Below are 8,380 nucleotides of genomic sequence, written 5' to 3' on the forward strand. Positions count from 1 at the left end.
TTACATGAGCTTACAAGCAGGGTGTCAGCAAACTGGCAAGCATCTTGTCTTCACGCTCGTTAAAATTAAAGACAGATATTGAGGTGAGTTTCCCATCCAGAACAATCAGTGGAAATTCATTTTTCTATTCCTTTAGTGTTTCCAATAATTCATTCTGACCTGGGTGGAGAGGCAGCAAGAAATGCCTGTAAAAAGGGCTTTTAAACTCTTAGTTGTTTGCAGAATATTAGTAACACTATAAAAAGTTTATGTTAATTAATGCTGCATTTTAATAGATTTCCTGGAAGTTTGTAACTGCGTACTATAAAGGCTTTCAAGATAATGTATTATACAGTGGTTATCATAAACTCCAAAGAAGTTCAAATATTCTTTTTATGTCTCAATAACTTCCCCCCAAAAGTTACAGTACTTAAAAGATTCAAATGCAGAAATAAAAAGAAAAAATTTTCCCCACCAGGGGATATTTTAAAATTTTATTTCTCTCATCATGATCCATCTAATTCCTTGGCCACACTGTACTTAAGCTGGTTTATAAGGTCAAAGCTATCTGCATGTCTGCTGGGATAGACTGTCCTCAGTCAAGTGCCAGGGCAGATTTTGCAAGTCAGGCAGCTCAGATAACACACAACTTCCATATTCCTCCAGATCGAGCCTTTCTCTAAATATGAGCATCCCTTATCGTTGTTTAAGTTGAGGCATAAAGAAACATTTGAAGTTCAGAGCAGCCCCATTTTGCATGTTCAGCAGGCAGGCCACAGGAGACTTTGAGTGTTTAAGAGCTCCAAGACAGAGCAAATCCAAAGTAAACTTCAACATTTGGGCGTGGGATGTTACACTGAAACCCTGAAATGCAAGCCCTCGGTGGATTTTTTTCAAGCAAAAGAAATGCCCTCCTGAAGGCTTCAACATCCCACTCCAATATTTCTTAAGATTGTAGGCAATAAAGGTTTTCTTGTAATATTAGAGAAGAAAAAGAATAAATATCACTAAAAAAATTGAATTTTTAAGAATGTAAATGGTCTGAATGGTGACAGCAAATGATAAAACCTTAAGACCAGAAAGCTGAAATGAATGACACAAATGAGCTTCCATTTCGCTCTTTTAATATGGCCACCGAATCATAAACATGGCCGTCCATAAATCCAGCTGGACCTTCTGAAAAATATACAATGCTGATACACAAATATCTCACCTGTCTCCTGCCAAATTATACAGGCAGTATCATGAGTGCTTTGTGGCTCCCAGCGAAGGCCTCAGAAGCTATGTATCTCTTACTCTTCTCCATTCCCTAAGTCCCAGTAGTAAAACATTTCTCATCTGGACTCTTATCCAACAGCATCTGCCTCATATTACATTTCATCTCAACTCCAGGAAAGGAATATGTTTCCTGAACTTCTGAGGACTATTTTGATTTTTCCATTGAAATTCTAAGCCCTTGCAGTGACCTTTATTGAAGACTCCTGCTATAATCGCAAAATGATCAAGACACATACGTGTATATGGAAATGCTTGTGTATACACATCAACTTTGCCAGTTAACAGACCCAGGTATGCCTTCTCTGGAAATTACAATAACGAATTTGTAGGTTGACCAACCATCCCTGGTACGTGGGCCATTCTAGTCCAGGAAAACTGGAATAGTTCGTTGCTCTAAAAGCTGCACAGTGAACTTAACAATGGGGATTTTTTAAAAAGAGAAAAACTCGAAGTTCCTCTTAGAATCTGTGAGGGAAAAAAAATGTATCCTTTGCTATTGTTAATCCATTACTGTTATCAGCCTGGAATGCGTAAATATGTATCTTCATCACAAACCTTCTCAGGTTCCTCTCCCTCTCTCTCTCCATTTATTTGTCAAAGTCCAATTTTACAAATACCATGTGGAACCCATACTATAGAAACGGCATCAAAATGTTTGCCAATAAGAACCTTCTCTCCTCGTCCCTAGTCCCACCTCCTATCCCCCAATAATGTAAATACAATTAGTTGATTGAAAGCACATTTCATGTTCAGCTTCTCTCCTAAGACTCTTGGTTATGGGGTTCACATGGCGTGAGTCATTCATGCATGGTCCTCAAGGAAGAGCCAAAAGATGGAAAGGAAATACAGCCTGAGGAAAAAGTCTATAAAGATTTCTCGCTTTCCTAATCCCTTCTCTCTAATGTTTCTTTGTAAATTTGTCAGATGGGAATGAAATTGCCTCATAACTCTCCAGACGTGAAGAGCATCTCTGAAGAAAATTACGTACTTGTCAAAGCAAGGGGGAATTTATGTTGGTGTTCCTGAGATGGGATTTTATTCCGTCTATTTCCTTTGTGCACCTCAGAGCAACTAGAGAGACAAAAACAACTAGTTTATGGATTTTTTTTTTTCACTCTGGTGCATTTTTTGCTTCTATTTTTCCCTTTTGTTTTCTTATTCCCCCCTCCTTTCATCTATGTTTATTGCCAGTGACAGTAAACTTCCATACAACAATGCTGTGATGATAGCAGCAATGATTTCTACCAGTATAAGGCAGTTCAAACAAGCACAAAGATGATTTCCCCATGGACAATTCTGGAAGGTGTGGGTTACGTCTTTGAGTCCTACCCAATACTGGCCAGGGACAATTTGGGTACAAAAGTCTTTTTAATGTTCCTTACAGGCAGTGGCAGTTTTCCTGAAATTAAATTCTTCTCTCTGGATTGCACATTAGAGCTTGCACTTCCTGTTTTTTGTTTTCTGAATTTAGAACCTGCGGAAACTTGCTTGCCTGGGAGGTCCACTGTGCAAGACTGGATGATATGGTAAAACTGGCAGAGAATTCAGAGGCAGGCATACCTGGGTTCAAATTCCAGCTCCTCGGCTATCTCAGCAAGGTGTTTGACTTTTCTAAGCTTCAATAGGAATGCCTATTTTACGGGATTATCATTAGGATAAGGAGCCCCTGGGTGGCATAAGTAGTTAAGCACTTGGCTACTAACCAAAAAGTCGGAAGTTCAAATCTACCCAGAGGTGCCTTGGAAGAAAGGCCTGGCAATCTACTTCCAAAAGATCAGAGCCATTGAAAACCCTATGGAGCACATTCTACCTGACACATATGAAGTTGGAACAGGAGTCGGAATCAAGTCCATGGCAGCTGGTTTTATTTTTTATTGTGAGAATGAAACAAGATAGCTGCCAAACTGTGGGGCCCTGAAGTTAGAAGGAGCCTGGACTCCTGAATCAAACAGCCTAGGTCATATCCGGGGTCTTCTACATCCTAGCTAAGTGACTTGGGCAAGTTACTCAATCTCTCTTTTACCTCAGTGTCCTCATCTGTAGAGTGCGGATGGTAATAACACAACCTCAAAGTCATTACGAAGATCACACAAGTCAATATGGCACTTACATGTATGCCCAGCATTCTGTGTTTGCTATTTCATTATAACATATGCCGAGTGCCTGGCAAAGAGTATGTGTTCAATAAACATTTCTCCGTGTCCTCCTGGCCATAAGCTCCTTCCTCAAAAGCCTGTTCCACTCGCCGTTTCTTCAGCATCCTACACGAGGCCCATCTCGCTGCAGCTGTTCAAGAAAAGGAGAATTAATTAATGTCAAGACACCTACTTGTTGATGATAGTCTATATATTTTGTCCATTTCTCTATTGCTTTGCAATCCTTGTTAAATACCGAAGACAATAGGAAAATGTTCTTCTTTTAATGTTTACACTCATCAAAAATGACCCAATGAAAACTTAAATAAAATACATTAGGCAAAGGAGAACACAAAAGGAAAAAAGGTGCAGTGTCTTTTCAAACAAGCAGAGGTTCTAGGAGGCAACCATAAGTGGCATTTTGAATCTTTGAGACAGATACTGTATGCATTGGTCTAGATAGGCATGGTGAGATTTTTCCAAAGAGGTTCCAAAAGGAAACATTAGTTGGAAATTGGGGCAGTTTCTAACTTTATCTTTATAAATAACAGCTATGAAATTCCAGAGCTAGGATGGCTGGTGGATAGAACATTTCCCAGAATGATCCATTCCACAGGAGACAAGGTATGAACATTCTTCTCCACCACCCAAGTTCAACTCTACAGTTCAACTGGAACACCTACCACTGCCATCGAGTCGATTGCTTCTCACAGCCACCCTACGGGACAGAGTAGAACTGCCCCATAGTGTTCCCAAGGAGCGGCTACTGGATTTGAACTGCGGACCTTTTGGTTAGAGCTCTTAACCACTGTGCCACCAGGGCTCAGAGGATGGAATTAAAAGCTATCACTGGAGCCCAGCCCTCTACAACTGTAGAATCTTACAAACACATGTTAATTAAGCTGGCATAACAAACCTCAGTAATTTAGGGATGGAGTGAGCACTGATGTTTTAGGAACTAGTTCAATGCCTTCTACATGCCAACACAGGAGGATAGCAGGTCTACCAAAGATCGGGACACAAATGCAGTTTTGTTCAGGGCTTTGGCTGGTTCATTCTGGTTCAGACCCCTGCTGAGAATTTGCATTTCCACCCCAGATATACTGAATCAGAATCTACATTTTAGCAAGATCCTTAGGTGACTCTTATGTATAATAAATTTTGAGTCCCTAACCAGCAACATTAGAAATGCAAAATTCTCAGCAGGGGTTCGAACCGGGTTCTGATTTGTTTTCCTTCTGATAAATACTGGTCAACCATTAAAGTAATTACAAGGCTTCAGGGGAGACCTGCCTTCCCCCTCCCCCAAGTCTATTCCCTCTGCTGCTTTGATCAGAACCTACATTGTTTATTACCCCCTCGTTTACCGGCCCCCAAATATCATTACAATGTCTGTGCCGTGATGTATGTATGGTTGTTACCCTTTTAATGGATAAAAAAAGATTTAAGTACTTCATTCTGTTGCATTTTGACAGCTGTTAGCCATCATTTTTCCATTCACCTGCATTTAGCAATCCCATAAAGGAAGGCAATCTCAGAAGGAACACGAGCCGGGCACTGCAAGGTGATAATTCTGTGTCACTCGGGCCTATAAATACCTGACAAGCTTTGTGCTGACTCAGCAGTCTGCCCAGAGTGGCAGCCATGCCCTTTTATCTGCGTGAGTGTCTCATAGCAATTGGGCCACCAGCCCCTGCAGTGAAAATCCATAGTATCGATCAGGCCATTTCTCCACTGTAGTTCTTTTGTAGGAAATCCCTGATGACAAATTTTATCTCTACCACTTTTTGATCGCTGGTTTGATGTAAAGGATCTCCAAGGGCAGAGTTAAGCGCTGGGCTGCTCCACATTACCAAGCAGCCGTTTTATTTACTGAAGCTACAATTGTGGTCATGCGCACACACACACACACACAAAGGAAGAGAGACAGAGAGGACTAGGAGGAAAAATGGAGCTAGATAATATTTCAAAAGGGAACAGAAGGCAAAAGGGGAGGGGAAAAAAAGGTTGCATCAGCGACTTGATTCAAACATAGATTTCAAAAGACTGCTCCACGTTTGTAATCACATAAATAGTGAAAACAGTGTTTTGATAATAATGCTGAGATGATGTAGGGCTGGCTATTGAAATTGAGTTGGGTCTATTTTTCTCCCCACCCTGCCTCCAGCTTCCTCTGCGTCCCGGAGTTGCCAGACTTCCTTACTGTATGTCTCCAATACGTTAGGACAATATCTTGATCTGATGGCGTTCATCAGAGATTAAGATCAGGTGCAAAGCTGAGACCCAGGTGAACGTCTGTGAAACATCCACACCCCCATGAAAGAATAGAAAGGTTACGGAAGAACCCATATCCTTAAGGAACTGCTGCTCTTGCTATTCCTGGGAAGAAAGGGGAAAAAAAAGTCTCTCCATGGAGTCCATCTGCTGACACGTCCCCAGTCACAGATTCAAGAGGTGCCCTATTAGCCCCGGGTGCTCGGAATGTCTAGGTAAATCACTTCCCCTTGGTTGTCTATTCAGCTGTCTTGTCCGTAGCTGGGTTTCTCATCCTTGGCATTCTGGACATTTGGGGCTGGATCATTCTTCGTGGTGGGGGGCTGTCCTATGCATTGTAGGATGTTTAGCAGCATCCCTGGCCTCTACCCATTCATTAGATGTCAGGAGCACTCCCCTACCCCACTGTGACAACCAAAAATGTCTCCTGGAGAGGGGGTCGCTGTGGCCTGTAGGGTCTGTAGGGCAGTTAGCTGTTAGGGTTGGGGAGTGGGATGAGTAGAGGAAAAAAAAAAAACCCATTGCCATCGAGTCTATTCCGACTCATAGCGACTCTATAAGATAGACTAGGACTGCCTCCCCCATAGGGTTTCCAAGGAGCAGCTGGTGGATTTGAACTGCTGACCTTTTGGTTACCAGCCAAGCTCTTAACCACCATGCCAAGTGGGAAACCCCTTGTTTTTTTTAATTGGTTTGGGCACAAAAAAATGAAACAAAGAATCATGAGCACCATAAACCAAAGAATGACTAAGCTAAATTTTCCACGTCGGGAGTTGCAAACCAGATTCCGTTGGAGCTTTATTTGTCCAATAATGTTCATAGTTGAATTTGAGCACCTTAGGTGGGATCTAAACTCCACGGTGCTAGGCCTCACCGCTCTGTTACCTTAAACATGACTCTTTCTCACAGTTAAGTCACCACCTGGCCCTCAAGGCACCTGCCTAATTCCTCCTAGGTGGTTCTCAGCCAGGTGTGATTTTCCCCCCAGGATATATTCGGAAACAGGATATATCCCGAAACGCTGGTGGTGTAGTGGTTAAGAGCTATGGCTGCTAACTTAAAAGATCGGCAGTTCAAATCTAGCAGGTGCTCCTTGCAAACTACTGTATGGGGCAGTTCTACTCTGTTCTGTAGGGTGGACTTGACAGTAATAAAAAAAAAAAAAAAGTTGTTTTTTTTTGTTTGTTTTATTATGGGTTTGGTTTTTTTTTTTTTTTTGGAGACATTTTGATTATCAAAATTGGGGGTGTGCTACTGGCAGCACAATGGTTAAGCACTTGGCTGCTACCTGAAAGGTTGGTGGTTCCAGCTCACTCAGCGGCTTTGCAGGACAAAGAGCTGACAATCTGCTCCCATAAAGATTACAACCAAGAACACCCTATGGGGCAGTTCTACTCTGTCACATGGGGTCACTATGAGCTGAAATCGACTTAATGGCACCTAACAACAATAACTAGTATCTAGTGGGTAGAAGCCAAGGGTGCTGCTAAACACCTTACAGTGCACAGGACAGCCCCAACGACAGAGAATTCTCCAACCCCAAATGTCAAAAGTGCCGAGGCTGAGAAACCGAGGTCCAGCTCATCTGCAATCCTCTCCCACTAAAGCTTGCCTGTCTCCCTGTGATAGACACCAGAAAGAAGATTCTGTCTGTGCGCAGGGCAGCCCTGCTAGTCCCACCCACCTCTCTTTCTGTGAGCAGTTCTTTCCTGAAAACCCCTGCCACCTCGGCACCTCTCTCAACCTGGTGTCCAGCTAAGCATCCTCATTCTTCATGTCCTGGCCTGAAAAGATGGCTGCTGCTTCCAGGGGACGTTACCAGACTGGATTCTCCTACCTGAAAGCACTCCACCAGCAGCGTAAGAAAGCCAGGATCCCAAAAGGCACTCCGGGCTCAGCCAGTGTCACCCTGCACATAAGCACTTGTTCAGAGAACTCACTCAAAAGTGCTAAGAGGGGGTCACATGATTTCATTCCTCGCACTGGTTTTACCATAAGAAGGAGTACAAAAGCTTCCAAAATTGGGGGAAAGTTAAACAACTTAAAACCTCGCTCTAGTGACTACACAGAAGCGCTGCTTCTCAGATATTACCTCTGCCTGGAATTTTCTCTCTAATCCAGGGGTCATCAACCGACGTCTATAGAACCCGAGCTACGAGCATGGAGCAGTCAAGCTGGAAAGATGAAGGGGAGGGCTGGCACAATAAAATACAGGACACCAGTTCAATCTGAATTTCAGATAAACAACAAATAATTTTTAGTGTAAGCATGCCCCTTAATTTCACAAAAACAACAAGTATGTTTTTTAGTATAAGTAATGCATGGACTTCCTTATACTAAGATATATATATATATATATACATCTATATATATATATATATTCAGTATTTATCTGAAATTCAAATTGAACTTGGAATCCTGCGTATTTTTACTTGCTAAATCTAGCAACATGGTCTAGGGCGAACTGGACAGAACTCACTGCACCTAAAGTGATCTGCTACATGAAGATTTAGCCAAGTTTTACCAGGAGGAAAATCAAAGCTTAGCCTCAGTGCTGCCAGGGCTTTGGATTTTTGCAAAAGAGAGCTATGGCTCTTTATTCAAAATCTACTGACTTTACAATGCTGGAAACTAGTTCAAAAAAAAAAATCTTACAATGTCCAATGGAACCCAGCGTACATGTCCGCAGGCTGTCTCGGGCTGGGAGGCACCAG

Source organism: Elephas maximus, chromosome 25, assembly GCF_024166365.1.
Source record: "Elephas maximus indicus isolate mEleMax1 chromosome 25, mEleMax1 primary haplotype, whole genome shotgun sequence".
Taxonomy (NCBI): domain Eukaryota; kingdom Metazoa; phylum Chordata; class Mammalia; order Proboscidea; family Elephantidae; genus Elephas; species Elephas maximus.